The sequence below is a fragment of the Puma concolor genome, chromosome A3 (genome assembly GCF_028749965.1).
Source record: "Puma concolor isolate L17-30 chromosome A3, mPumCon1.1.hap2, whole genome shotgun sequence".
NCBI lineage: Eukaryota > Metazoa > Chordata > Mammalia > Carnivora > Felidae > Puma > Puma concolor.
Window position 1 is genome coordinate 119,095,192 of NC_141669.1, and position 26,672 is coordinate 119,121,863.

Genomic DNA, 26,672 nt, shown 5'->3' on the forward strand with positions numbered 1-26,672 from the left:
GGTTGCAGATGGTGGGGCTGGATCCTTCGGTCATGGAAGTTCATGGCTCCTGGCCCTCTAGCTCAGGATGTTTCAGCGTCTGTTTCCCCTTCTGATTTGAGAGTCCCCAACGGGCAGGGTCTGTGTCCTTGGACACCTGGCCCAAAGAAGTCGCTGAGCCAAGGACAAATCTTTGAACCTCTCAACCCACCTTCACCATGACAAGGACATAGGCTGGTGCACTGTATACAGTAGACATTTAATAAATTCTTGTGACATCAAGAAACTTTTATCCTAGTCCAGGCTGTCATAAACTTGCGGTATGACCTTGGGCAAGTCCCTTCCGTTCTTCAGTCTTCAGTTTCCCCAGCTTTAGAAGGAAGTGTTTAGAGACCGCTTTCTTGGCTTCCTGCCTGTCCTAAAACCCCCTTTTTTTCTTTTTTCTGGCTCTAGAACATAATGTGGCATATACCCCTATTGTTAACGTCTTGCATTGGTATGGTACATTGCTTACAACTAATGAAACAATAGTGGTATATTATTATTAACTAATGTCCACACTTCACTCAGAGTTCCTTAGTTTTTCCCTAATTTCCCTTTTCTGTTCTAGGATCCCATCCAGGATGCCCCATTTTATTTATTTATTTATTTATTTATTTATTTATTTATTTATTTATTTATTTAAAACATTCTTTTTCAAGTTTATTGATTTTGAGAGAGAGAGCGCGCATGTGCACACGAGCCAGCAGGGGAGCGGCGGTGGGGGTGGGGGGGAGGGGGAACACCAGAGAGCCTGATATGGGGCTTGAACTCATGAACTATGAGATCATGACCTGAGCCAAAGTCGGATGCTTAACCTACTAAGCCATCCAGGCGCCCCAGAGGCCACATTATATTTAATCATCGTGTCTCCTCCTTAGGCTCCTCTTGGCTGTAACAATTTCTCAGACTTTCCTTGCTTTTGATGACCTTGACAGTTTTAAGGAGAACGGGTGAGCTAATATTTGTAGAATTATCTCTCTACTGGCATGTGTCTGATGTTTTTCTCATGGTTACATTGGGATTATGGATTCCTGGGAAGAAGACCACAGAGGTGAAGTGCTGTTCTCATCACATCTTATCAAGGGCACATGTTATCACCATGATTTATCCCTGTTGATGTCAACCTTGACCACCTGGCTGAGGCAATGTTTGTTGGGTTTCTCTACTGCAAAGTTACCTCCCTGCCCCACCTTCCATGCTGTCCTCCTTGGAAGGAAGGAAGTCACTAAGGAACGGAGGAGTTATGCTCCCCTCCTTGAAGGCGGAGTATGGTATTAACATTTTTGCTTCTTTGGTATCTACTTTTCAAAGCCCTCCCACAAAACATTGCTACAGTCCGTCTTTCCAACGAGCCTGGGAGCCTTTGGAGATGAGGTGGAAATGGAGGCTCAGGGAGGGGACTGGGGTGGAGATCAGCAGTTGGGCCAGGCTCCATGTGTCCCACCTCTCCCTTCTGGATGTGAAATAGGTGAAGGCTGTGAAGGCCAAGGCTCACAGAAGGTCTGGGCAGGACAGAACCGCCAGAGTATCATTCTCAGAGGGGCTTGAATTCTGCCTGGGTTTGCATTCGAGGTCCTGCACTCCCTCACTGTGGCATGTCCCCTCACTGAGCCTCAGTTTCCTCATCTGTACAATGGGGATAGCAGTAGCTCCTACCCCATAGTGCTGTGAAGAACAAAGAAGTACACACAGAGCCCCAGAACGGAGCACTGGGCAGGAAGCTCTGTGCACAGTGACGGTGAGCTGGTGCTATGATGATTATTTTTACAAGTATTCTTTGAAGCCCTCCTGTTTCAGGCCGTCTCCTGTCTGCTCAGCAGGCTTCTAACCCCCTCTGATCCGTGGGGTCACGGCTCTGGCTGCAGATTTCCTCCCTGCCCTCTGCCCTCCCGCCAGGCCAGGCAGATCAAGGGCCCGGCTCTTTTCATCTTTTCTCACAAACATTCTGAGACATGGTGGAAGGAGGCCTGGGCTGGAGCGGGGCCTGCCTGCCAGAGATGCCCTGTGTGACCTTGGGAGAGTGTCTGTCCTTCTCTGGTCCTCCACCGTGGCCTGAAGAGAGTGGTGAGGTGTGTGGCTGAGTTTCTTGGCTCTTGGCCTTCACAGGAGCCTGGTGGGGCCAGGTGCCTCCCTTCTCTTCACATGGGTAGGTCTTTTCTGCCTGTGACATCCCCTGTCCTGTCACCAGACCCTGGGCTGGACAGAGAAGCATTTGAACCTCAGGCTTCCCGTCTGTGAATTGGCCGTGCACACACAGAAGGTGGGGCTGAGAGGATTTTGATTGTGTGGGGCTGCACTCAGTGGTTAACACCTTGGTTTGCTTGGGCTCCACCCGCTTCCCTTGGCTGGAAGGTGGGTGGATGCTGGAGGAACATGCTGGAGATTGGCCACATTCCTGGCAGCTGGCCTCTGAGGGAGAACAGGCTCACCTGCTCCTAGTCCTTCTGACTCTCCTGGGGCGAGGCACGCTTCTCTAGTGTCCCGTGTTTATGCCTTCAGGCTGGGCTGGCCCGACTCCCTGGAACTCCGGTGCACACACACCAGGTAAGCCAGGGACCTGGCTTTAACTGGCTCAGCCGTGGCTGCCGTCAGCACAGAGGCCTCCAGACTGCCCCTCCCCACCCCTCAATCTGTCTCCCACTCAGTGATCGCATATCTCCTCAAGCCCTTCTCTGCCTACGACCCTCCATGGCTCCCCGGGGCCTCTGAGATAGATAGAAGCCAAGCCTGGGATTCAGGGATCTTCGGAGCTCACCCCAGCCACACTTCCCACCTCACTTCCCCAACTCCAGCTCCCATCACGTGCTCCATTAGCGCTGCCGCGGCCATAGTTCCAAACACAGCAGTGGTTTGGGCCTGTGTCTTTGTTCATGCTGTTCCCTTTGCCTGGAACACCATCTCTCCTCAGGCTCCTACACTCTATACATAGAAGAGTGTAGCATTACACATGCTGGGGGGCTCCCCTGGGCCCCTCCAGCCCCCAGTGCTTGCTCCATCACCATGCCCAGTGTGCGGGTCCCACTCGCCTCTCCCCGAGGCTGTGAGCAACTCCAAGGCAGAGACCAGACTTGGTTTGCTCCCCGCTGCATCCCCAGCCCCCAGCACAGACCCTAGCACCTAGATGCTCGGTAGATGCTTGGTAAATACTGAGTGGCCAGAGGACGGAAGAGTAAGGCTTGGCCAGGCACTAGGGCATGCAGAGCATTGCCGGCAGAGGGGCCAGCAGGTACGAGGCCTCCGAGTGGAATGATCAGCTCTGACGGAGTGGCTGCAGGGAGGCAGGCTTGACAAGGAGGGAAGGCCACCAGGACCTGCGTAGGAGGCCCGAGTGGCTGGCAAGGGCCAGATCAGGCTGAGGCACTGAAGAACTGGGCATCTCTGTGTAAACTGTAAAGTGCAGTGTCACGGAAGGTGCCAAGCCCACTCCACGGCCTCAAGCTAGAGCCTACCTACTCTTCCACCCTATTCTTTCACACTGAGCCCAGTGGTTTTGAACAGACAACTTGTAGTAGACCTTCTGGGGAATGACAGGGCTGGTCTGGAATTTCCCGCGGAGAGTCTGTGACGGGTCAGCTTCCCAGTCGCTGTCGCTGAGGCTGTCAGAGGGTGAGCTGGGCTGGGGGTGGGCGTGGCAAACAGGCCATTGAGTCAGAGTTGCTGGTGGGGGGTGGTGCCTCAGATCCCATGTGGTGGGGAAACCAGTCTCACCCAGGCGACTGTCGCCAGTCGTGCGGAGCCAGGCCCCGCCCCACACCTTCCACCCTGTCCTCTGTGTAGCTTTGACTCAGGTTGGGTGTCAGAGGGGTGAGGAGGTTTCCAGAGACATAACATGTTGATATCCATAATATCTGTCATTTGCTGGGTGCTTTGGGTTGGGAGATTGTCCTCGTGGCTTTCTAGGCCTGGCCCAGGGCTTTGTATACTGGTGGTGGTCAATGAATGTTTGCTGTCCGTTAACGATGATGAATACTTTGCAGGTATTAAGCAATGAGTTGCTGTTCTACTAACAAGGTTTTAAACAAAATAATGAACAAAGAGCCACTTATCCACCAGGCTAGACCAGTGGGACTCTTGTATCTGCATAATCGTGGAAGTTGGTACGGTTGTTTCCCCCAGTATATTGATGAGTAAATTGAGGTTCAGAGGGCAGGGTCATGCAGTCAATGGAGAGTTGGAACTTGAGCTTTTGTGGATGTCCCTATCTCTCCGGCCAACTGGGCAGTATCTGCTCTGTGCTGGGCACGGGTCAGGCCATAGTCCCTGCCCTCGGGGTGGGGACAGACATACCCTAGATGGACTTGCAGTGTGCCTCCATCAGGGGTTTGTCAGGAAGCATGTCCCGGAGGAGGTGGCGCTTTTTCAGGACCTTGATGAACAGCAGGGGTTGGGAAGTGGGAGATATGGGGCAAGTATTCTCCGCTGGTTTACAGCCTGAGCAAAGGCCCAGAGGGGTGGTTTGAAAATAACAAACACTTCCAACACTCAATAATGAAACCATTGTGCTGGCCACATCCTCCTGAAGGGCCTCCTGAGAACCTCAGCCTCTGAGCCAAGCCTCAAAACCAGTGATGGCTCCAGGTGGAAGGCCACATCTGTGCTTGAGAGCCAACATTTGCCCCAGTCGTCCCCCACTCTCCAAGAGAGTGGGTAGGGGTATGACTAATGAGGGCTCTCACATACTAAGTGTATATCACCTATTTCATTTTCATGAGAGTCTTCTGAAAGAAGCACTATCTTTAGCCCATATTGCAGATTGGCATACCGAGGCTTACAGAAATGGCATGCTAAACATCACATATACAAGAAGTGGCAGAGTTGGGACTTGAAACCAGGTATGTGGGTCCAAAGTCTGTGCTTTTAAAGCCCTCTGTCATCCCAGGCCCAGAAGAGGCCCGGAACTTTCAGTTGAACTCCTGGGGATGAATGTGATGTACTTGTAAATATTTAACAATTAGCTCACTGGCAGGGAAAAAAAAAAGCCTTTTTTTTTTTTTTTTTGCTTATTTCCAAGGTGAAAATATTCCCACCGACCGTGGCTAATATCAGGCTACCAAGGTGACATCGTTGAACTGTTGGAAAGAGATGAGCCCATTTAGCTCCTGCAAGGGGTGCCAAGAGTTGGTTCCAGCACCCACTGGATGAATATCCTGTCCCTGGCCCAGTGTGGCCCGGAGAGGCCTTCAGGAGTGAATAAGGGCTGAGAAACTTGCTCCTCCAGCAAGGGGCCCGCCCAGAATCCCAGGAAATTGCGGTTAATCTTTAAGCCAGCCCTGCAAACAAGTGCAAGCCATTTTACCAGCCCGGGCTGGCTTCTGGTGCTGGCTCTGCTGCTGGCCTACTGTGGGACTTCGGTCAGCCACTTCCCTCTCTGGCCTCAGTTTACCGACCATAAGAGAGAGCTACCATTAGCTGAGAACAAGTTCAGCCACCCTCACACTTGTCCCTTCTCACCTTCTCAGGAGTCCTCTGTGACCATGTTCACTTCTGTTTTACAGGTGAGGGGACTGGGCTGGGGAAGCTGGTGGATTTGTACCAGGTGCAGCAGGTGGGCAACTAGTCTAGATTTGAACCCAAATCAGTCTGGCTCTAGGCCTTGCTCATTCCTGATCTCTTAGAGGCTCTATTGTACTCTGAGGCCTTTGCCTCCCGTATTCTAGGCTTTCCCTCCCAGCTCCTCTTAGGAGCAGCCTAGGCCTGGTGCTATTTGACCTGGCTGGGCCTTAGTTTCCCATCTGTGAAATGGGAGAACTTTCAGAGGAGAGAGGAAGCAGGTGGTGGTATTTAAAACTGGATTCAGGCCCACCCTTCCCTAGGCCATGATTCTAGGAGGGCAAGCGAAGAGCCAAGGGTGGGGTGCCCACCCCTAATAGGGCAGTTCTGGAGCCTGGGCCAGGAGGCGGTGGGGGTAAAGTGGTTGGCACAGTGGTTGGGGGAGCCTCTGTGGCCTGAGGCAGCATTTCCTTATTGTCTCCTTTTTCTGCTAAGCTCCTTGCCCCCTGCATCCAGATATAATTTGCCTCTTTATTTACTTGGAAGTGTGATTGCCACTAAATACCAGCTTCAGCCCCCTCATAAGCAGGAAGATCCAGAACTCAGTGACTTCTGATGAGCTGCCTTAGTTACTGTTTTGTTTTGTTTTTCAATGCACATTAAAACGAACACACATCTATTAAAATAAATGTTGCTCTTCCCCACATGGTGCCTCCAGCCCCCGTCCCTACTTTGGGAAACACAGGTTAAGGCCAGGGTCCAAGGCCTGGTTCTTGTCAGGTGACTTCTTTCTCTGTGACTCAGTTTCTTCATCTGTAAAATGGGGATAATCATCAGCCCGCCCAGCCTAGGTGTTGTTAGGAATAGAGCCTAAAGTCGACCTGGCCATTAGCATGGTGCCTGGCCAGGAGTGAGGGCTCCATCAGTGCTAACATGATTATTATCATTACCCGTAATTGCGAAAAGAGGTGGATTTGGGGTAAATAGGGTGGGTCGACTGGGGGCAGTTGGGGAGGGCATTTTGGGGTCTCACAGGGCGGGGCGCTCTCACCCGGCGGGGTGGGGGCAGGGTTTCTGTGCCTCCGCCCCCTGCCCTGCCCCTCCCGGACCCCTGGCTCCAGTGGGTGGGGGACACGCGTGTGGGTCTCTCCTAGGTCACCGGCGGGGAATCGGTCCCCGCACGCTTCCTCGTTCCTCCTCCTCCCGGCGGCCTGCCGGGCCCCTCCTCCCTGCTCGCGCGCTCCCTCCCTCCTCTTCCCCTCCCCGGGCCGCCGCCTCCTCCTCTCCTCCTCCCTTTCTCTCTCGATCTGTCTCTCCCGGCCCGGAATCCATTCCGGCCTGGGAGCCGGAGCGGCCAAGGCCGCCGTCTGCCCGACCCCCTGGACGTCCGGCGGTCCGCCCTCCCGTGCGTCTGTCTGCCGGTGCGCCCGCCTGCCGACCGGCCCAGGTGAGCGCCCCCCGCCCGTCCGCTGGCCCCCAGTCCCGGCCGGCATGGGGGAACCCCCGCGCGGGACCACCGTGGCGTTGGGTCGCGGAGCCGCGGGGGCTCCTGTCCACCCCTCCAGCCTCCGCCCCCGGGTCCGAGCCGCGATCCCGGAGCGCTGGGCGGGCGCGCGGGGACCTGCCCGGCGCGGCCTTTTGTTGTGATGCCGCGGGGGAGGGGGCTGGGCGGGGGGCTCAGGGGTCCTGTCCGCGCGGGGACCACCGCCGACTCACCCTTCCCCTACGAGCCCCCTGAGAGCGGGAGCCGGCCCGAGCCCCCCGGCCGGGTCTAGGCCAAATCTGAAATCTGAGCCTGTCGGCGCCGCCTCTGGCCGCGGCTGCGGGGCCTGGCGCCCCCGGCCGGGGATGGGAGGTGGAGAGGGGGCGGGCAGGGTGGGCCTGGGGGCGCCAAGCCAGGGGCTCCGGCCCGGGCACCAGGACTTCCCTATACTCCTGGGGCTTTGGGTTGGGCCTGGTGCCGCCGGCCTGGAAGGGACTGGGCCACGCTGTTGGTCCTCGCTACCCCCAGCCCCCCAGCCTCGCCCCTGGCAGACCCAGCCGCCTGCCTGCTCAGAAGTTGGCAAAAGTTTTGGGTTTTCTCCACCAGGCCCGGTCCATCTGCCTGCCTGGGCTTCGGCTAGGGGTGGGTTTGAGTCCCCAAAGGGGCCACCACTTGCCCTGCTCTGTGTGGTCAAACAACTGCTTACCTTCTCTGATCTGGGGGTCCTGATCAGTGGCAGGTGGGTCTGGCTGGGACTACTGGGCTGCTGGAGGGTTGGGGGTGAACAGAAGAAGCTCACCTGTGGGGTATCAGTTCTGCCTCTGGGGCCTTTAGGCTGATGGCACAGTGGGCAGAGCAAGTGCGTGACCTCAGATGAGGCTTCCTGAGCTTCAGGACCTCTACAACTGGGGCAGTGGTCCCTGGGTCACCTGGGGTGAGTCCAGGCCCAGCCACAGTGCCGCTGAGATCGGGCTTGGTTTCGAGAATAGGCCAGGCTGGTCCTGTCACTGACCCTTTTGTCAGCCTCAGCCTCCTGGCTAGGCAGACGAGACACCAAGGCTTCTTGGCTCACTGGGTGACCCGGGCCAAGGGACTGCCCCTCTGGGTCCCCGCATGGAAGGGGGGCAGCGTGTACGTACTTCACCATGCAGGAGCCTGGTGTGTAGTTGGTGCTCCCTAAATGAGCGCTTCGCTGGATGAGTCGCCTAAAATGGGTGGGGGCCGAGGGCGCTGGCCCTAGTGGGGCTCGTCTCCAGAAGAGGATGGATTGGTGTCCGAAAAGCCACTTCATAACCCCTTGGAGAAAGAAACAGGTCCCGTACAGTCCTGCCATCCGGCAGCTGTGTGACCCTAAGCAACTCACTGCCTCCTCAGGCCTCAGTTTTGTTGAGTATAAAATCGGCCCAATGGAGAAACTGAGGCTTGGAGAGGGGAAGTGAGTTGGCCAAGCCCACACATCTTGAAGCTGGGTCTACACTTCAGAGACCCCAGCCTGGCCGCCCTTGCACCCCTCCGTTGTTGGGGGAGCAGGGGTTTGCCAGTACGGGACCAGGCACACAACAGTGTCGGAAAAGACTGTACTGATGAGTGACTGTGTGGAAGCCACGAGGTCCTTTTGGTGATGTGGTCTTTCCACCCAGGGAAGTGACTTGCAGTGTGTCACCTCTCTCAGCTGACTGCCTGCCTAGGCCCTCCTGTGTGGCCCCTGGGCTTTTCCTCCTGAAGGTGTCCCTGCCAGGACTGTCCTCTCCTCCATGAGCTGCTTATCTCTTCTTGCTCTTGAAGGTTTAGCTTCAGGCCCGCCTCTCCCAGGAAGGCTCCCTGGCTCTGTCCTCCACTGCCCAACTCTTCCTGGAGCATGAACTCTCCCTAGCTCACGCGCAGTGCCTTCTTTTGCTTCTTCCCTGGTTGTGACCTGGGAGGGGTGGGGGGATGTCTGTCTCCGCCAAGCCCCAGGAGCCAGGGAGGGGATGGCTCAGTGACCTGCAGACAATGCCCCCCCACCCCAGCCCCCTGGTCCTCAAATGACCTCATTTTCTCAAACCTGCCTCGATGCAAACATCCATGACCCTGTATGAGCATCTGCTAATAACCAGGAGTTTCAAACTCAGGCTGAGCGGTGTGGTGATGGGATTAGTAGTGAGAGTTGTAGGAGGCACGAGGAGGCGTCCAGGAGGTGGTGCTGAGGGAGAGCAACAGTTTGCTCCAAGTTAAGGAGAGATAGCGCCCTTTCTCCCCTTCTGTTCAGACACTTCCCAGGGCCCCTGGGGTTGTGGAGAGTAGTCAACCGGGATAAGTCCTTGCTGCAGAATTGCAAACGGGTCCCTGGTCTCCCAGATATTTGAGTCTGGAGAGTGAGCCAAGTATCAAACAAGTTGCCAAATAAATTAATATATAATCACAGATGTGATAAGGGCCCAGAGAGAGAGAGAGGCGTGGGGTGCAGAGGAATCTTGAAGGAAACATGTAGGAGTTGGCCAGGCATGGAGCTAGGAGAAGGGCTTGCCAGGCAGAGGGAACTGCATGTGCAAAGGCCCTGAGGTGGGGGAGTGTGTGTTGTTATGGAGAAACAGTGGGAAAACCTGTGAGTCTGGAGCACAGAGAGTTAAGGAGAGTGGGTGAGAGGTGAAATGGGGGTGGGTGTTATCAGCAGGGCTGGACCATATGGGGCTGTGTAGGCTTTGGGGAGGAGTTTGACCTTCATCTTCACACAAGGGGCTAATTCGTGTCCCCTGTGTGAACAGACCCATGTTGGAGGCCAGGGGTACAGAGCTGGCCAAGGCATCTGGTAGAAATAGATCTGTGGGGCTGGACTCCAAGTATTCTGTGAGGGCCTAGATCAGGAGTCAGGAGGAGGAGGCATTTGAGGCTGGGCTTTGAGAGTGGAGTAGGAGTTCACTGGTAGGAAGACAAGAGAGGGTGGCTGGAGGCTGGGAGTGGGGCAGGGAGCAGGCAGGGGTCAGCTGGAGACCAAAGGTATGATAAGGGCTCAGGAGTCAGGTCTGCGTTCATGTTCTGTCTCCACTCGTTGTGCATCTTTGGGTCATTTACTGTATCTTTCCGAGAGTTATGCTTTCTTTGTCTCGAAAATGGGGACAATAAATATCTCCCTATCAGGTGACAATTAAAGGAGGGCAATATGGCCCCAGTGCCTGGTGCCAGTAGGTACGTAGGAAAGGGGACCTGCCTTGGGTGACGTTACACACGGTGGGTCGGTGGGCCCAGTGGGTCGGGCCATACCCGCTCTGTCATGAAGGCCTTAAGTGGATGAGCTCACAGAGTCTGAAGGGGCTGGTCTGGGCAGGCATGGCCTAGGAAGGGATATTCACAGACAAGGCCACCCATGTGCTGGGTGATTTGAGTCCTGCTCTGCCCTTGCTGTGTGAGGAGGCTGAACTGGGGAGAGCATTTATTGGGTCTAGCTCGGCCCCACTTTGAGAAAGCTTGCCTTACCTGAGATTGGTCCATTTTCCAGATGTAAATACCAAGACCCAGAGGGGAGAAGCCACTTCCTGCCCAGGTCGTGTGGCCCCCACACCTCTATCTCCCTTGGGTCTCTACAGCCCTTTACTTCCCCTCCGCTACCGCCTTATCTCCACGGTAAACCACTCTGGTTTCCACTCAAGCCACTTGGTGGGGGGGAGGGGTACTTCCTTTGGGACACCTCAGTTTCCTCATCGGTGAAGTGGCATAGTATGAGTCATGGCTCCTAGGATGTCCCACAAGGACCAAAATAAAGCATTCAGCACACATTAACTAGATAAATAGAGACGGGGAAGAACCAGACGCTACTCAAGTCCTTCCTCGTCTGGCAGCTAACAGCCCCTCCCTGCGAATCAGTTTCTGAAGCTGTGAAATGGGCATGGGGCTTACACTTAGTAAGGCCAAAGGGAGATTGGGATGAGATTGTATCTGCCTTTACCTGGCCATTGGCTCTGCATCATAGTTCTGGAAAGGTAGGCCCAGTACATGCTTCCTTGTGTTCAAGGCCCCGTTCCCACTGTGTGTCCAAAGGCAAGGTGCTTAGCCTCTCTGAGCATCAGCCTCGCACACCTCCCTTGTGAAAATGAAATCCACTGATTTCTCCCAGTGACTTGAATCTACTGGATGTTCAGTGACTGTGACGTCTTTCTCCCTTGCCCTCCCTTGTGGGGGCTCAGATGTTACCCACCCTTAGGATGGCCCAGGCCTGCACTGCTGTGCTGAGAAGCATTCTGAGGCCAAGTCTTGGCTTCATGGGAATGAGTGCTGGGGGAGATTAGTAATGTCTGCCATTGGCAGAGGAGTAGAGCATGTTGTACGTGTGCCATGAGTTTGTCATTCCTGATCTGTTCTGACCTTCTCTTTTCACAGATGGGGGAATTGAGGCCAGAAAGACCCAGGACATATTATCCAAGCTGGGAGAAAAATGCACATCTCTTGCCTTTTGATCCAGGGCTCTCCCGACTCAGCCAGCCTGCCCCTTCCCACAGGACAGCCTGGGTGGGGAGGAGTCCAGGGACAGATGACTGGGGAGGATCCCAGAGCTGGAAGCAAAACCCCCCATTTCTCCCCCTCCTTGCTATAGGACTTTGAACAAGTGACTCCTCTCTAACCTGGGCCTCAGTTCCTCTCCTCCCCATAGACTAACCAGAGGAGTTCCAGAATAAAATGAGGAGCTAAAGGAGAGGAGAAGCAGATGATCTTGGCCAAGTTCCCTCCTGCCCCGGTCCTCAGTTTCCTCCTCTGTGCAGTGAGAACTTTTCCCTCTCTGAGGCTCTGTGATGGGGATCCTGGCCAGGGAGTTCTCCAGGGCAGGCATGACTGAGTCTTCTTAGCGTGCATGTAGGCTGTTTGAGACTGCGGGAATGAGTCCTGCGAGTCCTCAGACCCACTGGGCTGCGAGGCCAACAGAGAGATGGACTCCTGGTGCTAGGAGTGGAAGTCAAGTTCGGATGGTGTCAGAAAACTAGGCCTCGGCAGACCTGATTGCCTTCTCCTGGCCTGCCCGGATTTGCTGCCCCGTCTTTCAGTGTATCTGATGTGGATGTCCTCATGTTGTGCCCTCTCCAGCCAGGTCATAGCAAGGTGGCCCATTCTATCCTTTGCCCCAGCCTGGCCTGGACAGAACTTTTGTTCCTGTTACACAGAAAAGCAAACTGAGGCTCAGAGGGGCCAAGGGCTGAGGCCACGGTCGCCCAGCACGGTAAAGCGTGAGCGCAGGCTTCTGGCGGCTGGGTGACTTGTAGCATCTGATTCCCACGGAGTGTGCACCCAGCTCTCCTGAAATCTCTCCCAAGGTTTAGGGTTGGTATGTTGCTGGGGGCAGGCGATCCTGACTTTCGGGGCTTCTGGTTCTGGCTGATGGATCTCTACTCAGATCTGGAGTATCGGATCTTGCAGGGGGCCCCCGGCTGCCCGGATTGGCATCTCATGGGTGCTCAATGGATGCTCATGGCATAGAGGGAGTAGAAGTAGCAAGGCTCTTGGAGCCACTCGGTTCTGGGTTCGAATCTTGATTCTGCCGTTTGCTGTGTGGGAATGTGGGACAGCAATCGCTTGGAGCCGTAGTTTCCCTGTCTTTGAAACGGGACGACAGGGCCGGTGCCAGCTCTGATAAGGGGGTGTGAGGATCAGATGAGCTAATGTGTGTCTGCTCTGGCACAGAGCCTGCATACAGTAAGTGCTTAATATTTCTGTGATTAGGAAGGTAATCCCCTGATGAGGTGGGAATTCGGGACGGGAATTGCGGGCCAATTGATCAGGGAATCCCTGGGGCTGAGTCTGGGCACCTGTATCTGTGGCAGCCTTGTCCTACGGGACGTGGCTGAGGGGATGGTTAACCAGAAACAGATAAGTTTTGTGACTGGGTAGACTGGAAACCACCAGCGCCATCTAGCCTCCCTGAGCCCGGCTCCTGCCTCAGCTGACCTGTGACTTGCCCATCTGTGACGTGTCAAGGCCTCCCAGTGTCCTAATCCCTGGCATTGAAGGCCTCCTCACTGAATGGGTCTCTCTCTGTGAAGGTGACCATTGATGGAGCCATGGGTGCTTTGCCCCTTTGTCTGCTTGGCCTGAGAGGCAGGAGCTGTTATTGCCCCAGTGCTTTCTGTGGGGAAGGAGCTGTGGCTCAGAGAGAGGCCAGGTGGGCCCGGGCTCCACAGCAAGGGCTTCTGGAGGTGAGCTCTTCCCAGCCCCACCCCGGTCACTCCTACATTTTCCTTTCACTCGGGTGACCCCTTAGTCTTTCTGAACCGTTGGCTGTCTTCCTGTATGCCCGAGCTGTCCAGCCTCCGTGCCTTGCCTCTGTGGGCCCGCTGCCCAGTGGTCTGCCGTCTCGAAACTTGCCGAGGCGGCTAAGATGCCTCTGCCTCCAGAAAGTTCCTAGTGACCACCCTCTGTCCCCCCACCCGACTCCGTTCTTCCCTCCTCTGCACCCCGCTGCCACTCTCTGCCCTCCCTCATGGCTCTGACACATTCTGCCTTAGACAGCAAGTCATAGGATTCTTTTTTGCCTCTCAGGCAGTAAGGCGGTAATCATCACTCCAAGGGTGCCGCACTTTACAGTTTACAAAGCGCTTTCCACAGTCACCTTTGAGTACCCCCCAGCACGGCTAGGCAGATGGGGAAACTAAGGCCTCAAGCTCAGGCTCACCCCAGCTGCTCTCTCCGCTTGAGCTGACGGGACTGAACCCCGCCCCCACTGCCAAGAACCCCCAATCTCCTGAGGCCAGAACCCCTCTCTCAGAGCCCCAAGAAAGGAATTGGAGGTTCAGAGAGGCGAAGTGACTTGTCTAAGGTCACGTGGCCTGGAAGGCTGGCAGAGCTGAGAAGGGGCGGATTGTGCCCACGTTCCCACAGCTTCTGAGTGGAGAACCAGATGTAACCGTGATCCTGAGGGAAAAGTGACCAGCCCCTGGGGTTCCTTCAAAAGTCATCGGCTCCCTCAGCACATGCTTGAGCCCGTGTTCGGTTGCGAGTGCTTGTCCTCGTCCTCATACCTAGTCCTCACAGTGTCTTGCAAGGCATCAGTTCTGGCCCTGTTTCACCAGAGAGGAAACCGAGTCTCAGACAAGCAGAGACTTGCCCAAGGTCACGCAGTACATGGATTTGGACTCAGGGCCCCATGAACACCATGGGTCTACCCTGCCTCATCCAGACTGGGCCCTTCTTTGCCTCCTGTCTGACCCCTGACCCTCCCTCAGCCCCTGCTAGGCATTCCTCTCAGGACAGAGAGGCCAGGAGACTTCTCTGGGGAGCCGCCTGCCTCCAACCCCAGGGCTTCTGCACCTCCAACTGCTGTCACCCACAAGCTCTGTGACTTTGGTGAGTCAGTTCACCTCTCTGTGCTTCAGCTTCCCTACCTGAAAAAATGGGCCTAATGACAGTATCTGTGTTACGGGCTTGTTCTAAGGATCAAGTGAGGTGCCTGATGTCCTCGGCAAAGCCGGCACATAGCACACCCTCAGTAAATGTTAGCCGCTATTTTGTTATAATTCGGATCAACTTGAAGAGGAAAGGATTGACAATCCCATTCTCCAGATAGGAAGACCGAGACTTGGAGGAGGGAAGTAACATCCACCAGGCCACAGGGGGATGTCACAGCTAGAAAGCTCCTGGGGCACATCCCACTTTCCAGACGGGGCAACTGTTTCCTTCTGGGATTCAGTTTTCTCATCTGTGCGGTGGGTTTGTGCATGTTGTGGGGAGATAGTTCTATCGCATCAAAGTATCCATCAGTAGCCACCCTAGGGAGAGGGGAGAGGGGCTCCTCTTCTATCTGGGCTGGCGGGGCTGTGCCCTGTGCATTTTGTCCCTGAGTTTTGCCAAGTTCTCAAGCTTCGGCCCGTCTAGGAGGCTGAACCGGGCCCAGCCAGACCTTCAGACCGTGGCTGCTGACACCCAGGTCCCTCCACATCACCTGTTCCATCTGCCTCCTGTGCTGCGTGCCCTGGGCAAATGGCTTCTCTTATTGAGCCCCAATTTCCTTATCTATGAGATGGGGGCGGGGGTCTTTTCTTCGCTGGGCAGTTGGGAGGACTGGATAAGCTCATTTCCCCCCAAATGCCCGCCTGTGCCAGGCTTATAGGAAGTACCCAGCTAGTGGTTATGGTTACAAGGATGGGCAGGTTTCTGACTGGCAGGAAGGAGGCACAGCATTCCAGGCAGAGGACCCATGTGAGCAAAGTCTCAGAGGTAGGACAGTTTAGGGAGCACCCGGTAGTTAGGTGGGGGTAAGTGGGAGAGGAACACCAACTTCCAGGCTTTGGACTGACCTGAGGCAAGTAGGCCGGGTGTCAGCAGTGACTGCGGTGATGTTGACCTTCCTGCCCTCCAAACTGTAGCGTGGCCTTTGGAGGCTTGGGAGCAGCCACCTGTGATCCCCACCCCCATCCCTGCCAGGTGTTCCCGAAGGCCCTGGAACCAGATGAGCCACAGTTCTATTTGGGGACAATTCTGCTGTTCCCGTTTCTCTCCTGTGCCCTAGTTTTAGAAACGACGTGGGTTTGGTTACCAGTTGGCCATTTGCAGAAAGCACCCCCGCCCCCCTCCCCCGCTCCGCCCATACCTTAGATCTGTGGGCAGCGTGGGCAAAACAGGACTCATTATTGCCTTTGGGGGTTGTTCCTGGCCTCTGTCCCTGGATTCTCTGGGCAGGGAGTTAGCAGCTGGACTCTTGATTACCTGCGGCTGGTGTCAGGGCTTGTGCTGGGTGCTGGAAACCCCAAGGGATGTGCTCTGGGAGCAGCCAACGCTCTGGTGGAGCTGGACACAGACATTGATCATTGTCCTACCACAGGGTAGGCACATATGAACTGTGGCAGCCCGTGACAAGGCCAGAAGGGCTTCCTAGAGGAGGTGATACCTGGTCTGAGTCTTAAAGGGTGAGCAGGAGCTCAGGAGGGAAAAAAGAATGGTGAGGGAGGGCATGGGCGAAGCTCTGGTGGTGGGAACTCGCCTGGCGTGTGCAGGCATAGGTCATGTACAAGGCAGTTGGAAGGTTGACCAGGCAAGCCCTCAAACCCTTGCCAGGCTTTGCTGAGGTCTCCCGCTGAAGGTGTGAAGGGAAGACAAAGAGAAGGGTCAGACTTGGGCCCCAGTGCTCCATTACTGTTGCCGAGTGAAGGTAGCTCATGGGGGCTGGGGTTTCAGATAGGGATCAAGAACCCCTATCTGGGGCAGAAGGTGGGAGCCGGTTGGGGCCTTGGAGGGAGCAGGCCAGGAAGGACTTCCTGGAGGAAGTAGTAACTGACAGCTTGAACCAGGGCCTGAAGGTGTGATGTGAGCAGCTCCTCTTGTCGGAGCCCTGAGCAGTGGTATTGACTTGAGAGGCGGCTGGTGGCCGTCAGTGGAGAGCCCGAGGGCCTGCTCGGGGGTCTACATGCTGTCCTCAGGCATGAGGAGAGACTCCTGGGCAGGACTGACTTGTCCTGTGGGCGTTCTGTTGGCATCGTGGCTTTGGTGAAGTGGCCCTGGAGAGAAGGTGGGTGCTAGCCAGACAAACGGGATTGATGGGGGAGCAGTGAGGAGGGGGTGGGGGCCTCTGTCCCCTCTCTGCCTCCTCATACATCCTTTCCCTGCAGAAGCCTGCCTGGCAGGAAGTGGTGGAGACGTGTTGGGGCCTGGCTGGCCAATTCCCAAGGTGCCTGGGGCATGGACTGGGTGTGGGGCAAGGGCTCTGGGTTCAGGGCCCGACCTCCTTCCCTTGTTGGGTAAACCTTGCCAGGGTAAGGGTCTCCCCACTTGGGTGCAGGGCTAGGCATGGGTGCCCATTTGTACCTCCAGAAAGGCCCCTCCACCCTCTTGAACCCAGAGAGTCTGTGCTCCAGGCAAGGTGAGTTGAGAACCATGACTAAAGATTCTGGTGCCAGATGGGTGTGGGTTTGAAACCCAGCTTCGTTCTCTGCTGCCTGGGAGATCTTGGCCAAGTATCTTTGCCCTTCGGAGCCTCAGTTTCCTCATCTGCAAACACGGAGGTCACCCAGAGCCTCCCTCCTAGGGCTTAATGAGGTTTCAGGGACCCCAGCCCCTGGGGTCTGGCTTTGGAGCCATTGGCCCAGCTGACCAGGGGTGGTGGGACCTGCTGGGCGGCTGAGGGGTGGCTTCTGGTCTGCCCCAGGCTCAGCACAGGCACTGAGGACAAAGCCCCTTTGTGGTAGGACAGATGGAGCCCGGGAGCCCCCCTCTTCGGACCGGAGGGCCGCCGCCTGCCCCTCCTCCTCACTCAGTTCCCCGGAGGGAAGGAGCTTCCTCAGACAGAGAAGATGGGAAATGAAAGTCGGGTTGTGCAGGAGGAGAGGCTGGGCTGGCTGCAGCTGCTCAGGCCAGAGCCTGGCTGGTGAGCTTGGGCGGGTCTGTGCCTGCTCTGGGCCATCTTCTCAGGGCCCTGGGCATCCCTGGCAAGTCCCAAGCCCACTGTGTGGGCCCAGTTCACTTATCCGTTCGTCGTCACCTGTCCGCCCATCCATCCATCCATCTGTCCATCCTTCCATCCACCCATCCATCTATTCAGTAATTACCAGGCATCTACTCCATGCTAGGCCCTAGGCTTTTGGCCAGTGGCCGGACGGTGCCCAAGCATCCCAGCTGTTAACTCTTGAATGTTACACCCACTGCAGCATATTCAGCCGTGAGTGAGACAGAAGTGGCCCCTGTCCTCGTTAGATGTGTACCCTCACTATGGCATCAGAGCTGCGGTCCACGCTAGGAAGGAGAAGTTGAAGGTCCTCACTCCATCCAGCTGGGGGAGGTCAGAGAGGCCTTCTGCGAGGAGGTACAGCTTTGGAAACAAGACTCAAAGACAGAGCAGAGTTGTCTGGGTGTGTTGCCATTTGAACAGGTGGTTAGGAAAAGCCCCCTGAGCAGGTGATGTGTGAGTAAAGCGCCCGAAGGAAGTGAAGGAGCGAGGGGTGTAGCTGTCCGGGGGTGGTGTGCTCTGGGTAGAGGGGGCAGCAGGTGCAAAGCCCAGGGCAGGCGCAAAGCCCAGGGCAGGCGCCTACTGGGTTCTTGGGGTGAGGGGGAGCAGCACACCGAGTGAGAAGGGCAGAATAAATGAAAAGGGGTAGGACTGCTAGAGTCCTCTCTAGGGTTTTGGAAGCCCCTGTGAGGACTTTGTCCTTTGTCGGTTAGGGGCTGTGAAGGCTGTTAAGTAGGAGTGACGGTTCAGACTGACATTTCAGAAAGGCTCTCTGCCCCCAGGTGGCCAGCTTGGAGGAGGAAGCTGGGCCTGAACTAGGGGGTGGCCGTGTGTTTGGATTCAGGATGTGTTTGGAGGTGGGACTGACAGGGCTTGGAACTGAGTTACATGGGGGCGGGAGGAATCATCTTTCCTCTCTTGGGCTGCTGGTGATGAGGGGCTGAGTCCCCACCACAGAGCACTGTGGCTTCTGGTTTATGTTTGTTCCCTCTGCCCAGCCCATCTGGAGGCACGGAGTCCCAGTGGCTTCTTCACCTTGTCCTAAGGACTGGACTAAGCCCTCCAGTTGCCGTGGCTCTAAACAACTGTACGCCTTAGGTGAAACTGGCAGGACCCTACCCGTTTTACAGATGAGAAAACTGAGGCCAAGAGTGGGACCTCCATAGCCTGGGTTACACAGCAGGGCAGGGTTGGGGTTTGGTCTCTCGGGACTCAGGGGATCTGGGGGTTTGGGGTCTATGGACCTTGCCTCCCCCCACCACTTCCAGCTAAAGATTTCTGGGTGTACCTGAGATTTTTTTTTTCTGCCCTGAACTGTCTTGGGGATATGGAGGCTGCTCAGTGTGACCTCAGGGTCAGGGGTGGGGTCAGGAGCCTAGACTCTCACTGGCCATGTGAGCCGGACCTCAGTTTCCTCTGTTGGGGGCTGGCCCTCACAGCAGCTTTGGGAGGACCAGATAAAACAATGCATGTCAAGTGCCAAGCCTGATGCCTGGCATACAATACACATTCAGTAATCAGTAGGTATTTTTATTATTGTTTCTGTATTGTTTCTGTGGGGAGTAAGGACATGTGTGTAAGTCTGGCCTCTGGCTACGTCCACCCACAAAGCGGGGCTTTGGGGGCAGGGCGGGAGTTGCCAAGTGATGTCTTCTAGATAACTCAGCACCAGGGGATTGAAAGTCCCCGGGATCCGTGCCCAACACCACTTGCCACACCGGGAAACTGGCCATGAAACAACTTGGGACAGAGCAGGGTTTTACACCAGGTGGCCTGCCGCCTTGCCCTGCTCCCGCGCCTCCCGCTTCCGGGCCTTCTCCTTCCCTCTAGGGCTTCTAAGCTGTGGACAGGTGTAGACAAATCCTAGCGGGAAGGGATCCTGCACTCTACAGGGCAGGTCAGGGCCTGGGGTCTAGAAAGGGGTCCCCTTTCTGCCCGGGAAGAAACCCCAGAGCTACAGGGGCTGGAATAGTTCTGTCTCTCTGGGGCTGGGATTAGTGGGCTCTGTGGTCCGCTTAGGCTTTGCCCTCACCGGGCTGCAGGTCCTGTCCCCAGCAGCACACCCGCCTCTCTCTGCTGGTGCCGGTACAAGCCTGCGGCGCCTTGCCCCTCCCTGGCCACACTGGCAGAGCCGGTTTGAGGCCTGCCCGCCCCGAGCGTGTTTGCACCACGAACATGGGACCAGACATGTTGTGGCTGCTTTGGCCTGTGGATGGCCCCTGGCTCACTCTTCCCTCACTCCTTGCTCACTCAGCAAACATCCTCTGCTACCTGTTCTGTGCCTGGGCCCGTGCCGGGTGCGGCTTGGGGCCTGGAGTTGTCTCAGACTTGCACACGGCCCTGTGTAAGTCAGGGGGGTCAGAAGCTCTGCCACAGGGACACGCCAGGCAGGGGCAGGAGAGAGCAGTGGTCGGGGTATAGGCTGTGGGACTCGACAGACCCAGGGCCGAGGCCTGTACATCTTCATCGTATGGGGCCCTGGGTAGGACCCATTCATCCTTCCCTTCCTCCCTCCCTTCCTTCAGCTCTTCCTCCCTTTTTCCCTCCCTCCCTCCCTCCTTGCACTGGAGTTTGTGAAGTCTCAAGGGAGGCAGGTGGTATAGCTTTGGGGAGGTGACAGCATGTGCAAAGTCTGAAGGCTAGGGGGTGATTACAAGTTAAAGGGAGGGTCGGGGGGTAGGGAGGAAAGAACGCAGCAGGCCTCGATCCTGTGAGCAGCAGGTAGGAGCTTCGAAGCCATCTTGCTGACTACTGTCCCCAGCCTCAGGCTCAGATGCTCTCTCCCTCAGAGGTCTGCCAGAGGCATCATGTCGTGCATCAGTAAATGGAGGACTGGACTTCCTGAGGTCACACATCGGGGACAGGCCACCTGTGTGTGGGCTTGGAGATTGGAGGAGGGGGGTGGAACTCAGGGCTGACCGTGTGGCAGGGCCAGGCCACCAGGTGCTCCTGCCCACCAGTGTCCCTGGAGGGAGTTCCTGCATGGGTGTGGGTGGGGAGGAGGGGGGCACTGTGTGTTCCCGGAGCAGAGAGGCAGGGTTGCTGGCAGGGAACAGCGAACACTGTGAGCCCCTGAAGGCAGTGGGCAGAGGCTGCTGGCTGGCAGTTGTCCCCCCAAGCCCATCAGCCATCACCCATCAGCCAGTGGGGGTGGGGCAGCTGGGAGCCCAGGGAGAGATGACCTCGGAGAGGCTTGTTATCTCAGTGGCATGGGGTGGCGGTGGGGTGGGGATGGAAGGTTGGGATCGGGAATGGTATCTGCTAAGGAATCCTTGGCATGCCAGGGTCTCTGTTCGGGTGCAGATACTGAGCCCCGAGGTGGGGGTGTGACTTGCCTGAGGTCACACGGTGATTCTGATGGAGGCCTTCCGCTCTCAGCCAGGTGGTACCTGGCTGTGGGTCCCTGAGACCTGCCTGTATTGGGCCTGGTGCCTTGAGAATCTTCTCTTCAGTCCCAGTGCCCACACCCTCATCCAGGGGCCGGCCCCGCCTTGTCGTATGACCTGGGGCCGGGTGCCCCTCCAGAGTCTCAGCTCTTGGTCTGTGAATGGGGATGTCTCACAAAGCCTCCCTGACACCAGGGCTGTGACCCCCTGGCCTGTGAGCCTGCCCGCCTGCTGGCAAAGGCCGCTTGGCCTCGACTCTGGGGTAGAGGCTACAGTAGGGTATAGGGTGGGTGAGACCTTCTAAGCCCGCCGCCCTCACCAGCTCCGGGAGGCTCCAATGGGCAGGAGGACCAGTAGCCCCCTTCCAGTGACCTCCCTCTCAGGCCTTGGTGGAGGGGGATGGTGGGAAGTGGGCGTGGGAAAGATGCAGCCACCCACTGTGTGCTTGTCTTTCCCCCCATTTTGCTGTTGGGGAGACTGAGGCTACATGGTTTACACTGATCTTACACTCCCTTCGGTCCTTCCCAAGCAGTCCCTTCTGCCTGGATCATACTTCCCCTCCCTCTTTTCACACACTGCCCAGCCTTCAGACCTCAGCTGAGATGTCCCCTCCTCTGGGAAGTCCACCATGGTTTAGGCCCCCTCTTGCCCCTCCAGCCCTCTAGAGTTCGAGATGACTGTGCTTTGCCAGGGTTACTGTGGGATGAAGGCTCAGTAACCTTACTTTGCCCTTCTCTACACCCTCGGGGGCCTGAGAAAACCTTCATGGCCTCTCAGTGTTTCAGGACCTTCCGATCTAGATTGCTGGATAGATCCTCTTGGGGCCTCCTTCAGACCTCCTCGGGCCTGGGCCAAAGACCAGCAGTGGCCCGGTTAAGCTGGGACCCACACAGTTCAGACCTCCCACTCAATAACCCCCTGCACATCTGACCTTCCTGCCTCAAGGCCTTTGCACATGCTGTGCCAACCTCCTAGACTGCCCTTCCCTTGCCTGCCTCCTTATTGGTCCAGTGGAGAGAGAATGGGCTTTGGTATCACTCAGATCTGGGTTGGCACCTGGGTCTCCATTTCCTGGCTGGGCAACTTCCTGGAGACTTTATGTTCTCATGTGTGACATGAGTGTGGCCATGGCTCACTTCAGGGCTCTTGGGCGCATTTGAAGGGGTAGCGTGAACCCTAGGTGGGAGGATGTGAGGGGGAAGCGTGTGGCCATCAGCATGCCCCATTCCACCCTGCCAGCCTGCACTGGAGCAGCTGGTGGCATGGAGTTCTGGAGAGGGAGCCGAGGTGGCCCTAGACCCGACCAAGAAGACCCCCGCCATAGGTTCCTTCCTTGGGTCCTTCCCTTTAGGGAGAAGCTCAGAGAGGAAGGGACTTGCCAATCGGCTGCTAAGAGGTGAGATTTTAGTCACATCATTTAATCTGTCTGTGCTTCAGTTAAGAATGACACATAGTAGGTCCTAAGTAAATACTAGCTGTTACTACTGTCATTGTTCATATTCCCCCACTCTGAAGCCAGGGTCCTTTCCATGTTCTGAAACCACTTGTAGAAAAACACCCCAGTGTGACAGGTAATTGCTTTGAGAGTGTGAAGGAAAAAAGGAATCAGGTGAAGATCCCAGCCTGGGGGTTGGAGGGAGCTTCTGTTCTAATGGAGGGGGGGTGGTGCGTAGGGGAGACAGGAGAGGAATTCAGCCCCCATCTGTGAAATGGGAGCGTTGGACTGGCATCCTCGCCGTGCTGCCCCGGCCTCAGCTTCCTCCTCTGGGGACAGGCCAGTGCTTGTGGCACTTGCCCTATGGGGCTGTTGTGAGGAGGGAGGGGGCATCAGTTGGGGACCCAGCCTTGGAGGCTCAGAGGGGTCAGTTGTTCATTCTGTAAGTGGTTCTTGGGCTGTGTGGCCTTAGGTCAGCCACTCTCCCTGTCCTGGCTTCCATTTCCCCTTATGGAAAATGACTGGCCAGGGAGCCCTGCTTAGTCCCCATTATGTGGACTTACCTGCAAGAGTCCAGCTGGGACCAGTGGCCTTGGAGAGAGGGGCTGACAACAGCCCAGGGCCAGGAGAGCCAGGATCCCCAGCTGGCCCTCTTTTGTCTTGGATGGTGTCCTGGGCCCTGACTTGGCTTCTCTGAGCCTTCCTCTGTCCCCTCCTCTAAAAGAGGGGACTGACTGTCCCTGCATAGATGGGGCCTGGTGAGAACCAGAGAGCTAAGCAATAATGGAAACAGTCATGTTCCTAATAGGAAGGGCCCCATTTATTAAGCATGGCCTGTGTGCTCAGGGCTCTGAGTGGTTAGCTCACTTGCCTGTGCGACTACCTGGGGTTGACCTTGGCATCTCCATGGTACTGAGGGAGTCTTCGGTCAATTTACCCAGAGTCCTCCCATGGGCTGCAGCAGGGCCCCCCCTAACCACGATGCTGTAGCCCACTTGGGTCAGGCAGGTGCCTGCTGGGGCCTTTCTGGTCCCCTCCTTCCAGAGGCAGGACTGATGGCTGCCAGCGGGCTGTTTCCCTCCCCCCCGGCCTCCACCCTCCTCCCTCCTCCCTGCCAACACGTTCCTGACACAGCCTCCACCACCCACCCATTCATCCTGCCCCTGATTGGGCCACTGTTATCAGGAGACACTCCTGGACTGGCTGAGAAGAGCTCTCACCTTGCCCTTCTGAGGGGGGTTGTGACTGCTGATCTAGGCCCTGCTGGTGGCTCCCTTGGGGGGTGGGCCCTGGGACAGGAGGCTGCAGAGCCTAGACAGTTCAAGTCTACTTGCTGATGCTGTCTCTTATGAGCGCTGTGACCTTAGGCAAGCAACTTGACCTCTCTGTGCCTCAGTTTTCTCCTCTGCAAAACGGAGCTGACCATACAGGGCCGCAGTAGGTTCATCTGGACTCGTGCATGTGGTGTCCTACTTAGCCTGGTGCCCGAGACGTACAGGAGTCTCTCTGCCCATTAACAAGCTGTTGTTAGCATTGGAGAATCAATTGTCCCTCCTTTTTTGTGGGGCCCACAGTTTGGATGGCACTGTGTCTCCCTTCTGATGAGTGCACGTCAGGAGGGCCCCGCGGGCATTTTCTTCTTCGGGCCCGTGGGACAAGTGAGAGGGCAGAGCTGAGAGGCTCTTTTCAGAAGTTGAGAATGTGCTGTGTGATCTTGGGCAGCCCCTATCCCTCTCTGAGCCTCCTTTTCTTGGTCCGTTCTCTTGAGCAGTTGGATGTGGGTGAGGTTCTGCCTCAGCCCGTTCTTGTCCCCATCACTGTACTCTCTATAATTCCTCCTTTGGCTGGTCTAGCTACTTGGCTTTTGTCTTTCACTCTTCAGTGCCTGGCGCATAGCAGGTGCTCAGCTAAGCTTTGTTGAAGAAGCCAACCAATGCACGACGATTGAGTGAATACCCAGGGCTCTCCTATTTCCTGGTCTTTGTGTGAATGGCTCCCTTTGCCAGGAACACCGGCCCTAGTCATCTCTGCTTGTAGAATTCCTCATCCTTGAAGTCCCTTCTCAGATGCTGCCTCTCCCGGCTTCTCCCAGTCAGAGAGGGTTGCTGGTGCTCTGCACACTTGGTCTGAGGCTCTCTGCTCAGAGATGTGGATGGAGACCTGTTATCATCCAACTCGTGTACATAGTAACGTATTCATAAACAACAAGGACGAGGCACCAGACACAGGGGGGAGCCTTGCGCAAGGGTTGTCTTATTTCATCCTCCACAACAACCTTGAAGGTAGACATTATTATTATCCCTCCCTTTGCAGATCACAGAAGCTCAGAGAAGTGAAGTGACTTTCCCAGCTATGAGAGAGAGCGCACCAGGATTTGAAACCAGGTAAGACTGTGTTTTTTCTTAAAAACAAAAGGAAAACCATTAACACACACACAGCAAAAAATAATTCAAACAGTACAAAGGGTAAAGAGTATTTTGGTTGTTTCCAGCCTTTTGCTGATTATAGACAGTTCTGCAATGAATATCCTCCATCATACACTTCATATTCATGTGCGAGGGTTCCTCTAGGATTAATCCCAAACTGCAGGGTCGGGGAGCATGTGGGGTTGCAATTTTGATGGAGATTGCCAGAGGTTATGATCATGCACCCTCACACCACACCCTCTGACCCCCCCCACCAGTGCGGGTTGCTATAGAATTTCAGGGTCTTGGCCAATCCGACAGTTGAACAGTGGCCTCTGCTAGTGTTTGTTTGCTTTTTTTTTTTTTTAATATCACAGCTTTATTGAGATATAATTCACAGACCAAACAATTCACCCATTTAAAATGTACAGTTTAATGGCTTTTAGTATATTCACAGAGTTGTGTAACTATTACCACAATGAATTTTAGAACTTTTTTCTTTTTTCTTGTTTTAAAGTTTATTTATTCATTTTTGAGAGAGAGAGAGAGAGAGAGAGAGAGAGAGAGAGGATCCCAAGCAGGCTCTGCACTGGCAGTGCAGGGCCCGACACAGGGCTCAAACTCATGAAGTGTGAGATCATGATCTGAACTGAAACCAAGAATTAGACCCTTAACTGACTGAGCCACCCAGGTGCCCCTAGAACATTTTTATTACCCCAGAAAGAAACTGTGTGCCCATTAGTCACTCCCCACTCTTCTCAAACATTTCTTCCCTAGCCCCAGACAACAACAAATCTTCCTGTTTCTATAGATTTGCCTAGTCTAGACCTTTTATATAAATGGAATCATACAATACATGGTCTTTTATGTCTGGCTTCTTTCACTTAGCATCATGTCTTCAAGATTCCTCCATGTTATAACATGTTATCAGGACTTCATTCCTTTTTCTTGCCAAATAATACTCCATTGTCTGGGTACAGTACCACGTTTTTATTTTTTTGGTCCATTCATCAACCGATGGACATACGGTTGTTCCCACTTTTTGGCTATTATGAATAATGCTGTTATGAATATTCATGTACACGTTTTCATGTGAATGTTTTCTTTTCTTTGGGTATATACCTAAGAGCAGACCTTCTGGATCATATGGTAGCTCTGTGTTTAACCTTTTGAGGAAATGCCAGGCTGTCTTCCAAAACAGCGACACCATTGCACAGTCTTAGCAGCAGTGTGTGAGGTTTCTAATTTCTTCACATCCTTGCCAAAAGCTTGCTGTTGTCTGTCTTTTTAATTATGGCCTTCCTAATGGGTTTGAAGTGGTGGCCCATTGTAGTTTTGATTTGCATGTCCTTAATGATTAATGATATTGAGCATCTTTTCATGCAGTTATTGGCCATTTGTAGATCTTCTTTGGAGAAATATCCGTTCAAATCCTTTGCCCATTTTTTAATTGCATTGTTTGTCTTTTTGTTGTTGAGTTATAGAAGTTCTCTATATATTCTAGATGCAGATCTCTTATCATCTATATGGTTTGCAAATATTTTTTCCCATTCTGTGAATTCTTTTTATCTCCTTGATGGTGCCTTTTGGACACAAAGGTTTTAAATTTTGATGATGTCCAGTTTATCCATTTTTTCTTTTGTTGCTTCTGCCCTGGGTGTCATATCTAAGAAACCAAGGTCATAAAATTTATACCTATATTTTCTTATAAGAATTTTTTCAGTTTTACCTTTCATATTTAGGTTTGCAATCCATTTTTAATTTTTTTAATTAAAAAAATTTTTTAATGTTTATTTATTTTTGAGATGGTGGGGGGGGTGGGTAGGGGCAGAGAGAGAGGGAGACAAAGAATCCGAAGCAGGCTCCACGCTCTGAGCTTGCAAGAGCCCAACACAGGGCTCGAACCCGTGAACCATGAGATTATCACCTGAGCTGAAGTCTGGCATTTAACTAACTGAGCCACCCAGGCTCCCCTCCTGACCCATTTTGAATTGATTTTTAGTGTAGGGTCTGAGGAAGGTGTCCAGTTTCCTTCTTTTGCATGTGTCTATCCAGT

At 54.9% G+C, this 26,672-nt stretch overlaps 1 protein-coding gene across 5 annotated transcripts in view; it reads left to right on the forward strand.

The window, feature by feature from the left end:
- The first annotated feature begins 951 nt into the window (after positions 1 to 951).
- Positions 952 to 26,672, forward strand: part of SRC (SRC proto-oncogene, non-receptor tyrosine kinase) — a 56,906-nt gene continuing 31,185 nt past the window's right edge. The window contains exons 1-2 of one of the 5 annotated variants that reach the window (XM_086702164.1): positions 952 to 971; positions 24,525 to 24,595. The gene's annotated coding sequence lies outside the window, so the exon portion shown is untranslated. Of the gene's footprint in view, positions 972 to 6,647; positions 6,959 to 24,524; positions 24,596 to 26,672 lie in introns of those variants that run through there. The other 4 variants (XM_086702166.1, XM_086702163.1, XM_086702167.1 and 1 more) reach the window with 4 other exon arrangements.